This window comes from Tamandua tetradactyla, chromosome 1 (genome assembly GCF_023851605.1).
Source record: "Tamandua tetradactyla isolate mTamTet1 chromosome 1, mTamTet1.pri, whole genome shotgun sequence".
NCBI lineage: Eukaryota > Metazoa > Chordata > Mammalia > Pilosa > Myrmecophagidae > Tamandua > Tamandua tetradactyla.
Genome location: NC_135327.1, coordinates 202,799,036 through 202,813,052, shown reverse-complemented (window position 1 = coordinate 202,813,052; position 14,017 = coordinate 202,799,036). Strand labels below are relative to the sequence as shown.

Genomic DNA, 14,017 nt, shown 5'->3' with positions numbered 1-14,017 from the left:
AATTGTGTGGTCAGTTTATTCAAATACCATAATTACATGGAACCTCGAATAAGGGCATGAGATATTGTACAGGTTAGTGTGATGCTCTGATATATCCCAGAGTAATTTGAAGAACAGTATTTGCAAAGCCTCCTCGAAGGACTGGGGCAAAATGTGGAAAGTCCTGGGGACTGAGGAATTCCTGATATTCTCACCAGCAGTGGGGACAATCAATTTAAGAGGCTGAACCCTCTATCTTGGGACTTACCCTTATGAAACTTTGCTCCTGCAAAGGAGAAGCTAATCTTACTTATAATTAGGCCTAAGAATCACTCCCAGAGAATCTCTGTTGTTGCTCAGATGTGGCCTCTTTTTCAAAGTCAACGTGGTAGGTAAACTCACTGCCCTCCCCCCTATGTGGGACATGATTCCCAGGAGTGTAAATCTCTCTGGCGACATGGGACATGATTGCTGGGGATGCACCGGAATCCAGCATCATGAGATTGAAAAAGACTTCTTGACAAAAAGAGGGAAGAAAAATGAGAGAAATTAAATTTCAGTGGCTGAGTGATTTCAAATAGAGTTGAGAAGTCATTCTGGAGGCTATTCCTATGCAGCATATAGATATCCCTTTTCTATTTTTTGGAGTAGCTGGAGAGATATATCTGAAACTGTTGAATGGTGTCATGGTCAGCTTCATCTGTTAACTTGACCAAGTGCTGGTAACTGTTTGACTGGTTGGGTAAGTGCTGGCCTGTCTGTCGGGATGAGGACATTTCATAGAATTAGCTCATGATCACATTAGCTGCATCCACAGCTGATTCCATTTGTAATCAGCCAAGGGGAGTGTCTTCTGCAATGAGTGAAGCTCAGTCTAATCACTGGAAGCCTTTTAAGGAGGATTCAGAAGAGACAGGCTCTCCTCCTGCTTTGGCTAGCAAGCCTCTCCTATGGAGTTTGTCCAGACCCTCCATCGGAATTGTCAGCTTCACAGCCTGCCCTGTGGATTTTGGACTCTGCGTTCCCGCGGTCACGTGAGACACTTTTATAAATTTTATATTTGCTAGTGTTCCTTGTTGATTCTGTTTCTCTAGAGAACCCTAACTAATACAAATGGCATTCCAGTAGCCTTGATTCTTGAAGATGATTTGTAACTATATAGCTTTTACAGTGTGACCATGTGATTGTGAAAACCTTGTGACTAACACTCCCTTTATCCAGTGTATAGACAGATGAGTAAAAAAAAAACAATAAATAAATAAACAAACAAATAAATAGAGGGGGGAAAAGGGTCTTGATATTTTGGGTGTTCTTTTTCATTTTCATTTTTCTTAAATGTATTTTTTTGGAGTAATGAAAATGTTCAAAAATTGATTGTGGTGAAGAATGCACAACTATATGATGATATTATGAACCAGTCGTACACTTTGGATGATTATATGGCATGTGAATATATCTCAATAAAATTGCATTAAAAAGGCATCCTTCTCTTTGATCATATTTTTTCCCCTTTCATAGTGTTATACCAGAAACATAGGTGGCAGTGCCAAGATTGAAATATAAGGCAATACTGAAGAGGTAGAGTCTGGAAGCAAATGATCAAGATAGACCCAGGCAAGTGGTCAGGTAGCAAATAGGTATTACTGTGTGAAAATAGCTCACACTGGGGAGACCAGCCAAGCTGTCAAGTCATAGAATACATAGAAGCTAGGAATTTAAGCAAAAGTGGGGCAATTGATAGTCATACACAGGGCACTAGGGACCAAGAAGCTAAGACAACTCGAGTTTCACTTGGAAGACTCTTCTGTGCTTCCTCTTGGAGTAAGAACACTCCTGAAGTGGCTAATCCATATTCTGTACGGATGAGCAGGTCACATTAAAGAGATAGCATACCAGCCATGAGATGACTGGTCCTTGAAGGCAGGGTCTCTGCTTCCTCACCCCTGTTCCATTCTCAGCGTTTAACACAGCATAGAACTCTCCATATTCAGACTGCTTCTCCAGTATTCCTTTTCTGTTAGAATCATTTTCTGTTTTTCTAGTCTTTCATTTGTTGCAATATCTTTGCTTTTTGGTTGCCACCTTAACCGATTCATTCTTTTATGACAGTAGCATATGCTACTGTTTTTGGAATGAAGATAAAAATCATGAGAGCAATGTTCCAAGTAAAATAGCAAATTATAAATTACCTTCAACACTGAATAAAACCTTCTGGATGTATGCTGAATAGAATGGATGGTTTATTAGGTGACAGTTTTGAAAATCACAACTACAAGTACAGATAGTGTTTGTTACCTGAAGCACCATATTTGTAATCACCAAAGAGAAAATACATGCATTAGCAGGTTCAGTTAATTTTAGATTGGAGAAAAAATAAGCAAAGGGATTTATCAGTACACAAATTTAAGTACCCATACATTTTAAGTCCTGTGCAGTCAAGCAGTGGGTTAAAATTGATTTAGAACTAATAATGTAAATTTCAATTTTCTTTTCCAACATGTGGTATTTGTTTGACATATTATAACTCAGAATCAGGGTTATTTCAATAGGCATTTAGTGAGTGCCTATGATGTGAAGGTCCAGCTCTGGAGTTTGAGTTCCTATCCTCAGGATATAGACACAGAAAGAAAGTCACATGCACAGAGAAGTGCAGAGTGTCAAGAACATGGGCAGGTGAAGGATATTGAGATAGACTCAGCAGTTTGGGAGGATCAGATATGTTATGGGAAACAAACTGACAAAGGAAGAGAAAGACCAGGCCAGAGGTTTGTTGCCACCTGCTCATCTCCATGTCGTGGCAGTGTGGGTACCAGAAAGCCTGAGTGTGGCTCCGCTAATCTGATTGGCATTCAAGGTCCGGGTTCAAGTTCCCCAGAAAGGTACTTGGAAGAATGAGCCATTACATGCAGGCTCCTAGAATATAGAGTTTGGCCAGTGGATATGTTGCAAATATTTACACATTTCCTTAAACAGTATGAGAAGATGGCATGATTCAATAGCATTAGCAGGGGTCACAAAGTAGAGTCTGTGGTAGAGCCAAGTGGTTTGTAGAAGTGCTTTGTTAGTATGGTATTTTAAATGTTTCTGTGCTCTCCAGAGTTTACCATAAATCCAGAGCACCCAATTATCTTGTATCCTTGCACCTTCATAAATTTGGTTATCAGACTGGCACCAGAAGGCATTTGAGTTTCTGACTCCTGAACTAGGTTTTGGAGATTGTTCTAGTTTGCTAGCTGCCGGAATGCAACACACCAGAAACAGATTGGCTTTTAATAAAAGGGGATTTATTTTGTTAGTTCTTCAGAGGGAAGCCAGCTAACTTTCCACTGAGGTTCTTTCTTACATAGGAAGGCACATGATGGTCTCTGCTGGCCTTCTCTCCAGGCCTCTGGGTTTCAACAAGTTTCCCCGGGGTGATTTCTTTCTGCATCTCCAAAGGCCTGGGCTGAGCTGCAAGTGCTGAGATGAGGTACACCGAGCTGCTTGGGCTGTGCTATGTTGCGCTCTCTCATTTAAGCATCAGCCAATTAAGTCAAACATCATTCATTGCAGCAGGCACGCCTCCTAGCCCACTGCAGATGTAGATCAGCAACAGATCAGGTTCACGTACCATTGGCTCATGGCCACAGCAACAGAACTAGGTGCCTTCACTTGGCCAAGTTGACAACTGAATCTAACTACCACAGAGATGGTTGTTAGAAGTTGTAAAGTTTCTTTTTAAAATTTCTAGATAAATACTTTCTACCTAAGAGATTATTTAGGTTTCCCAGAAAACTCAAAAGTCCATGTATTTCAGTTTATCTCAGCTGTCAGGGTTTAGATGAAATAATTCTAAATATAGTTGTGTCACTAGTAGTGTTAGAATGATAACAGAGGGTGCTGTTTGGGGGAGTACAGCATATGTTCTATGGAGTAAAATGTGTGTGTGCACGCGTGTGTGTGTATTTGATTTAAGGAGCAAATAAGTATATTACATGGAATTTGTCATGATAAAGATTTAGTATTGGCAGATCATCATGGTTTAGTTACCTCTTTGTATCCCTAATGTGATCAATACTGTAAACTGAGAATTTGGCAGCAACCAGTAATAAGGCAAATACCACCTGAGGTACTGTTTTTTGTTTCTATTTCCCTTATTTTTTATTTTTAGCATGGGTAGGCACCAGGAATTGAAGCCGGGTCTCTGGCATGGCAGGTGAGAATTCTGCCACTGAGCCACCTTCATGCCACCCTTACCTTATTCTTAAAATATTATTTTATCTTCCCTTCACCTGAGGTTGTACATACTCTGTTGTAGCTACATGGCTTCTACTCTTTGCACTGGAGAAACATTATATACCATCAAAGATGTCTATAGAAATCAGAGTGAAAGATTTACCAAATTAGACCATCCATAAAGAACACACAAAGGACACTGTGTGATGATGGATTGAAGTGGCATATGACTAGGATGCTGCAGTAAAGAAGGCTATGAATTATCTGACATTGTTCCCACCAAGAGGTGGGATCTATATCCTCTTCTTTCAAATCTGGGTGGACCCTGTGACTGCTTTAATTAAGTATATGACAAAGAAGCAACATTGTGACAGTTTCTGGACTCTTAAGGGACTGGCTGATTTCACTTTCTGCCTCTTAGAATGGAGTCAAACTACACTGAGTCTTCCAGGCTACGAGGAAGCACAAGCTAGCCATGTGGGAAATCACAGAGAGAGAGAGAGAGAGAGAGAGAATGCCCACCTGCCCCAGCCTTCCCAGTTCAGGCACCATTTATATGAGCGAAGAACCCTACAGATGACTTCAGCCTCAGCAACCAAATGATGGCAACTACCTGAGTGAACACAAGGGAGAGCTGTCCAGCTAAGCCCAGTCAACCCATAGAACTGGAAGAGATAATAACAAATTGTGTTTCAGGCCATTACATTTTGGGGTAGTTTATAATACAGCAATAGAAAACTGAAATAGAAGCTAAATCAAGGAAGCAAGCAAGAGTTTGAAGGCACCAACATGGGACTACAAAATACTTTGAAGTTAGAATGCCCGCCTTCCATGCGGGAGACCTGGGTTCAATTCCTGGACCATGCACCTAAAAAAAAAAAATTAAAAAAAAAATCAAAATATTTTGAAGTTCCTCACGGTGGTATTCTTTCTTTTTCTTTTTTTTTTTTTTTTACTGGTAACAACACATTTATTTCCATACCCTGTTGCATGACCAGGAGGTGCTTTTCATTTCCCAATCATTTAATTAAGTCATCAACAATTAAAATTCCAAAAGGTAAACTAGTAATTTACTGTTGCCCATGAGCATAGGTAAACAGACATGGTACCACAAAAAGGAATTTCAGACACTTCTGATCTTTTGGTATAGCTTTGAATATGGACCAATATACTTTAGCAATGGACCTATTACCTATATGCTTCTAAATCTCTTGGTTTTCTTCAAACACAACAGGAAAAGTTTAGATTTAATTTTTGAACTTTAGAAATTTAACATTCTTAGGAAGCTGGAAAAGGCCAATGTTCTCTAAGCCTATCATCTTTATCAACATAATTGTATTGCTATTGAAAGTAATTGATCAAACAGTGGTCAATTAATTACCAGTCTCATTTTGTAGATTACATTCGTTAAATTTTTTTTTTTTAATAATTTGCCCCAGGTGGCAGATTATAGAAGTCTGTTATTTTTTTCTTTAGTAGTTTTAACTCATTGACCTTTTGTGTACTAGTTAGAGGAATGCAGATATATTCCAAATTAAAAAACTGGATAGCATGTCAAATTAGATCAGAACTACTCATGTGCAAGAGACTACATCATACAGGATGTTTCCTTCAGAACGCTTTTTATTCCTAGCTTCAAACATATATTGTTTAGAGGGTTTGGTAAATTTAACAAATGGGTACTCATTGAGAATAGGGTATAAGAATGTGCTCATCACCAAAAATGAGATTTACATTACATTAAATTAAGATATTGTTGGAAACAGACAATATAGGGAGTTCCCAGATCCTAGAAAAATTATGGCTAAGGAAACAGAGAACTCAAAAAAGGAATCCACCTCCAAGAAATTAATTCAATATAGTAAAATAGAATTACGTTCCCTGTCTTAGGAAAAAGTTTATTAATAAGGAACAATTGGGACATCATACATTGTTTCTTTGGAGATTAAAGTGCAGGCTATGAAATGGCATATAAAATAATGCATAAAATAGTGCAATCTTTAAGGTGCCATTATTTTTGTTTATTACACATAGCCTATTTCTGTATGCCCATTTTCTCTCAAAAATCCAGCTGTAGTGACACCTTTTAGCTTATTTATTTAGGCATTACTTATACTCTGTTTTACCCACCTTTTGGGCTACATAGAATATTTTAACATTTTAACATGTTGAACAATAGCGCATACATCTTGAAACTACTAGAGATTAAGGCAAGCCCCTGTAAAGTTCAGTACTTCAAAAACTACATGTTTTACAAAAGTTGCTTCCAAAACCAGTGGCTTTAGACCTGATGGCAACCCTAGCGGTCTTTAAGAACAGTACGATCACTCTGAACACACTTTTCTTTGTTTGCCCCATTATTTCCAGGCTCTATACATTAAAAAGAGTTTGAAAAACAACAGGTTCTATAACCTCAGAATTAAGTAAACCAAGTCCACATGGGGGATAAGCAGAGGATCTGGTTGAGGTGAGGAAATGGGGTCAATCCTCTTAACTTCTTATATATGCCTTTTCACATTTTGAAACAGGTTTGTAGTGTTGTTCCACACTAAATTTACAAGTGGGCATGATCCATTAAAATAGAGAACTCTCCTCTGAAAAACAGCCAAGGAAGATGATGGTAATTTACAAGAAGAAATTAGTAACTTACAATGCAGGGCAGGATGGTTCTTTTTCCGGTGGCTAATATACAATTTTCCTGTAACGTGTCAGTTTTAGTTGTGCAAAATAATTTGTGATTTGTTGAACCTTAAACACCACTATGCTAACCAAATGCAAATATAACAGCTATCAAATAATTGTCCTGTTAATGGTGAAGGCAGTTTCCTAATGTGTCTTAGCTAGTCTTAAACAAGTGAACTGTAGTGCTTTATTCTCCTACTGTTATGGAACATTCATGCATGAAGAAGTGCCAACTCATTAGCCTCATGGACACATGATTATAAGTGTATGTTGTAGAAATTTGGATCTTGAAATAGAAAACCTATCTTCTAATAGTGTGAATGCTTATTATGAAAGGTTTTTACTTTATGAAAGGTTCACTAATGGAAGACTGTATGTCCATTTAGGTTATCTAGATGTAGTTAAAAAGAAATTCAGGAAACGCCTGCTAATTCATGAACATCTACTAAATAAATAATCTGAGGCTACAACCCTTTGATGCATGAGGATCAATACTTAGTAAACCTATACACGTGTACTTTGTTACTCTAAAAAGTCTTTCGATACCAGAAAAGCAGACTAATAAAGGCCATGAGAATTCCAGTCCTCCAAAGTTATGACAATATGGCTAAATCCTACCATTACAAAAATGAGACCTGCTAAGAAAATGAGTTCCAGACAGGGACTTTTATGGATGACCTTGGCTGACAAATGTTTTTTTTTTTTTGAAATTGTTTAGTTTAAAATTACTGTCCCAACAAACCATGAAACACTCAGATGTTACTTTATGGATTTTCATTGAAAACATACTACATTATAAATGGAACTTCAAAATTAGACATAGACTGGATCAAAATCTAAGGTCAATATTATTTAAGGACAACATAAAAATGGATAGGAAAGTTTCATTTGGTGAGGTCAATCTAAAGGATGCAAAATCATGTTATGTTGGATGTTGTAAAAGGTGGTAACCTTGTTGTGCTTTTTTTGATTCAACTAAGGTACATACCAAACCCTTAGGTATTATATAGCTGTCAAACTCCCACCTGGAAGGGATAGTTTTCTATTTTACATCTAACTTTACTTTAAATAACTGAAGTGCAAGGCAACAGTTATTTAAAAGAATTTAACAGTCGAATAACAGCAATACCATATAGTATATAAAAAATAAAACTAGTGGCGGATCTGGTTATCTGGGGGTATAGGGCATGTGGGAATTTTCTCTATGGGGTTTATATTATTTGTATAGCTGTCTTATAAGTTTGAAATTATTTCCAAATAAAAAACTAAAAAAAAAACCCAAAAAACTAGGACAGTGATAGTTGAATAATGTCTGAAAAATATACAAATGGGAAAATAACCACTGTACACAATTTGGAGGTTGTAAAAGTGATCAATCACTCATAAGGTTGAACAGTGCAAGACATGCTTTTCCAGTTACAAGCTCAAAAGAGGAGTGCAAAAAAAAAATTAAAGCTTTTGTTTAAAATTGTAAGTTAAGGAAAACTTGAAATTTAAATTAAAAAAAAAAAAGCTTTTCTCAGGTCACCTTGCCCCCCAAAATGATCAAAATCATTTTCATAGTACAATTTCCTTCAATGAAGTTTGCTTCAATTGCAAAGCTGCATCCCTCAAGTCCTGTTGCCTACTCAATCACCACATCTGACCAATAAGCAACAAAGTGAATAAAAAACAGTACTAGTTACCAGAAGTCTGATAGTGATATAAACAGCCTTGGAATTTGGGGTTCTGCCTTAGCCAGTGTACTTGAACCCTACAGAGAATAAAGTGATGGGATTCAATATTCTCTTGCCCTGTAAAACTGGAGGACAAATGGACCAACAATTTCCTCTCTAGGGGCACCCTGTTGTGGTGAAAGATGCTAAGCGCTTAAATAATCTAAGAAGCTGCTCTATAAAGCAGAGAAGTAGAAGTTCATATCCATACCAGCGCAAGAGCTTTTTAAGTGAGCTGACTAGGCAATGCATGCATCCATCCATGCAAATGTAGGACATGGCCCCAAAAGACATATGAAAACATGTATATAACAACTGGGTAAGTCCCTTACCAGTAGTTTATAAAAATATATAGTCAATACTGTAGAGGCCCCTTCTACAGTCAATACTATGAAAGTCCATTTTAGTTACCCATTACTTCAATACCAAAAAGCATTAACTACTTTTCAGACATTCCAGACAAAGGTCACTTATAACAAAAAGTCAACTTTTTTTTTTTTAAAACAGGATAGTGTCCATTTAAAAAGTAGGTCTTCCTTTCAAGTGAACAGGACATTTTCTGTATTTAAACTTAACTTCTAGTCTGTCAAGACTGGGTTTAAGATCCTTATGTAATGTGCATATATACAGAAACAAATAAATTTACTTTAAACATTATCTGCACAGGAAAAAAGTTACTCCTCAAAACATGATGGAACAGGTCTGGTTAGTACAAATCTATTGCAAAATAAAAAGATGCTGTGCATCAGTACAACCAGGAGAAGCGGGAAAAGAATGTCCCAATTGTGAGAGTTCAAGTTAAATTGTGTTCTAAAAGCCTAGACGCCTAAGGGGACACTGCGTTGCTCAGTGCCCTGATATGCATAACTGCTTAAGCAACTACGCCACCTCTTCCTCTGGTTTTAGAACCACATTCCAATTTACTTTCTATTCCGAAGACATTTAGATTTCCTAAGAGTGTCTATAGCTTCCACTGCCTTTTTTCGTTTCCGAGGAGATTCCTCCTTCTGCCCAGATCCTGAGGAGTTTCCTACTGCGCTTTCCATTACTTCTCTCAGTTTGCGTTCCAGCTCTGCCAACCGTGCATTCTGTTCACCTATGATCTGGGTCTGCTCTAGCAGTTTCTGGTCCTGGTCTTGAAGCTGTTTCTGCTGTTCTTGCACTTTGGTGCGAAGCTCAGAAATTTCACGCCTGAGAACAGTCACACCAGCACCATTTGTTTTAACCTGCTGCTGGAGTTTGGTAACCTCTTGTCTTGAAGGGTTCTGCTTGGAGAACAGCTGCATTGTTGTAAGAGCTGCAGAAGGTCCTGGGACTGGAGGAGTGCCCATGAGTCTTCCAGATACATCTGATCCTGGTAATTTCCTCTTGGAATTGGAACAATCTTCTCGTCAAAGTATTCCATTGCCATGGAGGAAATATCCCTTAACTCTTGAAGTACTTCATGAGCTCGTTGAGGGGATCTGGTAGAATTGACATATCTCAACACTCGATAAATTTCATCAATCACCTTTCCTGGGATGAAGCAACAGAGGTTGGAATCCACATACTTCATGAAAGTCATATTTAACAATGATAGTCTTGTTTCAACAGCAGCAAGGATATCTGCATGACGAGCTAATGAATGGTTTCTCCTTTCTGACTCTCTCCTTGGGAGTTGTGCTTTCACCTGTTTCTGACATAGATTATGGTATCTCTCAACTTTCAGAAATCCCTGATTCAATATTCTCTGGCAGACCAAGTCCATTCTTTTACAAACCAGGCGGAGCTGGCTAATTTCATCATAGGACATAAAGCTGAGGATGTTCTCGATGGCTACGATGGGCAGCGTTACCAGCGTGTTGTTTTGAGGCAGCTGGTCCGGAGCCAGGGCCGGGGCTGGGGGCACCTGGGACACCGGCTGCGGGGGCTGTGGGGGGGGTGGGGGTGGGGGTGGGGGGGGCTGTCGCTGAGCAGAGCCGGCGGCCGAAGAGGAGCAGCCGTCGCTGTGACCGCTGCCTCCGTCCTCGGCCATTCGCTCCTCCGACGCCGCCGCCATCTTGGGGGTTTTCGGTATTCTTTCTTATCCAACCTTCTATAAAGCTAAACTTTGAACTTCCCATAAATGTTACTTTAGGAACTTTGAGCAATTTCCTTGGTGTTACCTGTGAGCAATGCATACGTGAAGATAGCCTAAGTCACTGAAAATAAGGTTCTTGAATGCAGGCAACAGAGCCACATTGATGTGATGTCTGTTCAAACATGGCACTCTGGGCAAGGCATGGAAGGAAGATGAATGGCAGTAGATTATTCAAGAAAATCTGTTGAGAAGTTAATTAGAGTAGAATGAGTGACTGTCCCAGGCAGGCAGAAGAGTCATATGTATGCATGAAGCCTATCTTTTTAAAGAGTGGGACATCTGTCAGAAATGGGCTCACCTTTCCTTAGGAAAACATGTCTGATGGGCTTTAAGATAATGAGGCAGCATTGCAACAGTGTCAGACAGCAGAGTGGTAACATTTATATATCAAAAGTCAAAAGATAATTTTCCTATGTATATTGGTGGAAAGATGTGGTAGGCAGCCTCTAAAATGGTCTCCGATGAACCCCACCTCCCAGTATTCATGCCTTCTTTAGTCTGCCAATGCTTCCAGAATGCAACACACCAGAGATGGATTGGCTTTTAATCAAAGGGGATTTATTTCGTTAAAAATGTATAGTTCTTCAGAGAAAAGGAAGCTAACTTTCATCTGAGGTTCTTTCTTACACAGGAAGGCACAGGGTGATCTCTGCTGGCCTTCTCTCCAGGCCTCTAGGTTCCAATGGCTTTCCCTGGGATTATTCCTTCCTGCATCTCCAAGGCCTGGGTTGTGCTGCAAGTGCTGAGTTGAGGTATGCTGAGCTGCTTGGGCTGTGCTACATTGAGCTCTCTCATTTAAGCATCCAGCCAATTAAATCAAGCATCATTCATTGCAGCAGGCAGGCCCCCTAGCCCACTGCAGATGTAATCGTGACAGATGAGCTTCACATGCCATTGGTTCATGTCCACAGCAACAGAACTAGGCACCTTCACCTGGCCAAGTTGACACCTGAACCTAACTACCACAATGCCCTTGTGGAATCCTCGCCATTTGAGTGTGGTCTGGATTTAGTGATTCACTATTTTTTTTTTTTGAGACTTCCTTTGACCCCTTTCCTGGGCATTCTATTTTTTTTTTTTTTTTTTTTACTTTTTTTACTTTTTATTTTTATTGACAAACCAAAACAACATTCAAACATGAACATTCTTAACATACAAACATTCCATATATGGTGTATAATCAATGGCTACCATATCATCACATAGTAGTGTCACCATGATCATTTTCTAGAACATTTGCACCACTCCAAAAAAGAAATAAAAAGTAAAAAGGAAAAACTCATACATACCATACCCCTTACCCCTCCCTCTCATTGACCATTAGTATTTCCATCTACCCAATAAATTTTAACCTTTGTTCCCCCTATTTTTTTCTATACCCCTTATTACTCCCTTTCATTGATCATTTGCATTTCAATCTACTCTATTTTAACATTTGTTCCACCTATTTATTTATTTTTACTCCATATTTTTTACTCAATTGTCCATACAATAGATAAAAGGAGCATCAGACACAAGGTTTTCACAATCACACAGTCGCATTGTGAAAGCTATATCATTTATACATTCATCTTCAAGAAACATGGCTAATGGAATACAGCTCTATAGTTTCAGGCACATCCCTCTTGCCTCTTCATATGTGTCCCCAGCCCTCCTCCCTCTATCATTCTCACGTTCAGCTTCATGCAGTGTACTTACATTATTTGCTACAATCAAGTAATATTGTGTCCATTTCTGAATTTTTACCATCAGTCCTTTTGCATAATCTGTATCCCTTCAGCTCCAATTACCCAATATGTACCCTATTTCTATCTCCTGATGACCTCTGTTCTTAACTGAAATTCTCCAAGTTCATTCATTAATGTTAGTTAGTGATTCACTTTTAATGAACAGAACATGGAAAAAATAATGGAATTCTACTTCTGAGATTCAGATTAAAAAGACTGGTTTCCATCCAGCTTATCCTCTCTTGCTCTTTCACTTACTTGTTTCTAATGGAAGTCATGTAGTGGGCAACCCCATGGAGAGGCTCATGCAGCAAGGAAATGAGGGAACCCTCTGGACAAGGAAGCGAGGAAATGAAACCCTCAGGCCAACAGCCAAAAACCACACAAATGAGTTTGCAAGTGGATCCTCTCTTAGTTGGATCTTCAGATGAGACCTCAGGCCTGGTTGGCAGCTTAATCGCAACCTCATGAGACACCTGGAGCCAGAGGCACTTAGATAAGCTGCACCTGGATTACTGATTAGATAAACAGTATGGGGTAATATGTTACAATGCAATAGATAATTAATACAAAGCATTATTTATTGCTCCTATTTTTTAAGTCAACATTCAAAACAATAATAGGAAGAACCATTATCACTGTCAACTTTGAACCAGAAAGATGTTTAAAACCTAGTGATATCAAAACAATATTTACTGTTTATATGACAAATGCTTAGTATAATACCATCATGTCCTTGTTTCATAGGCTTTTTGGAACACAGATTGTTTTGAAGGTTTCAGGCTCGGTGTGTTGAGATATGAAAGAATGGTAAGAATTAAAATGAATAATAATCATATTCATTAAATGTACATTCAAAACACTTTTAACATAAATGTAACAGCTATAAACTATTTGTGTAACACATTTGGTTTGGCTGTTTTCTTTTATCCTTAGGCGAGGACCACTATATAAGAATGAATAAATAAATTGCAAAAACCTTGATTATTTCCTCGCAGACCTATTTCTCCTTCAGTTTTTCTCATCTCAAGTTTGCTCAAGCTTAAAATTTGAGAATTATACTTAATTTCTCTTTTCCCTTCATCTTTCTCATATGATTCAATCAGAAAATCCTGCAGATTATTCCTCTAAAACATATACCAAATCTATCTAGTTCTCTCTCTCTTTTCTGTCTTAGTGCAAGTCAGCTCTATCTCTCACCTGGAATATTGCAATAGCTTCCTAATTGATCTTGCAACCACTATTACTCATCTACAATTCAGGCTTTAAATAACAAACAGACTAATCTTTATAGCAACCATATCAGTTATATCACTCATTTGCTTAAGCCCTCCAATGGTTCCTTATCATTTAAAGAATAAAATTCAAACTCCCTACCTTGGCTTTTAAGTTTCTGCATCATATGCAGTTCTAGTTTGCTAGTTGCCAGAATGCAATATACCAGAAATGGAATCGCTTTTCAAAAGGGGACTTTAATAAGTTGCTAGTTTATAGTTCTAAGGCCGAGAAAATGTCCCAATTAAAACAAGTCTATAGAAATGTCCAATTTAAGGCATCTGGGGAAAGATACCGTGGTTCAA

At 38.4% G+C, this 14,017-nt stretch overlaps 1 long non-coding RNA gene and 1 pseudogene across 1 annotated transcript in view; one reads left to right on the top strand and one right to left on the bottom strand.

The window, feature by feature from the left end:
• The first annotated feature begins 886 nt into the window (after positions 1–886).
• LOC143674932 (uncharacterized) overlaps positions 887–14,017 on the top strand; it is a 44,534-nt gene continuing 31,403 nt past the window's right edge. Inside the window, exon 1 of the long non-coding RNA XR_013171288.1 lies at positions 887–1,013. This is a non-coding gene — a long non-coding RNA (uncharacterized LOC143674932). The remainder of the gene's footprint in view (positions 1,014–14,017) is intronic.
• On the bottom strand, positions 9,232–10,629 carry LOC143674886 (F-box only protein 28 pseudogene; annotated as a pseudogene).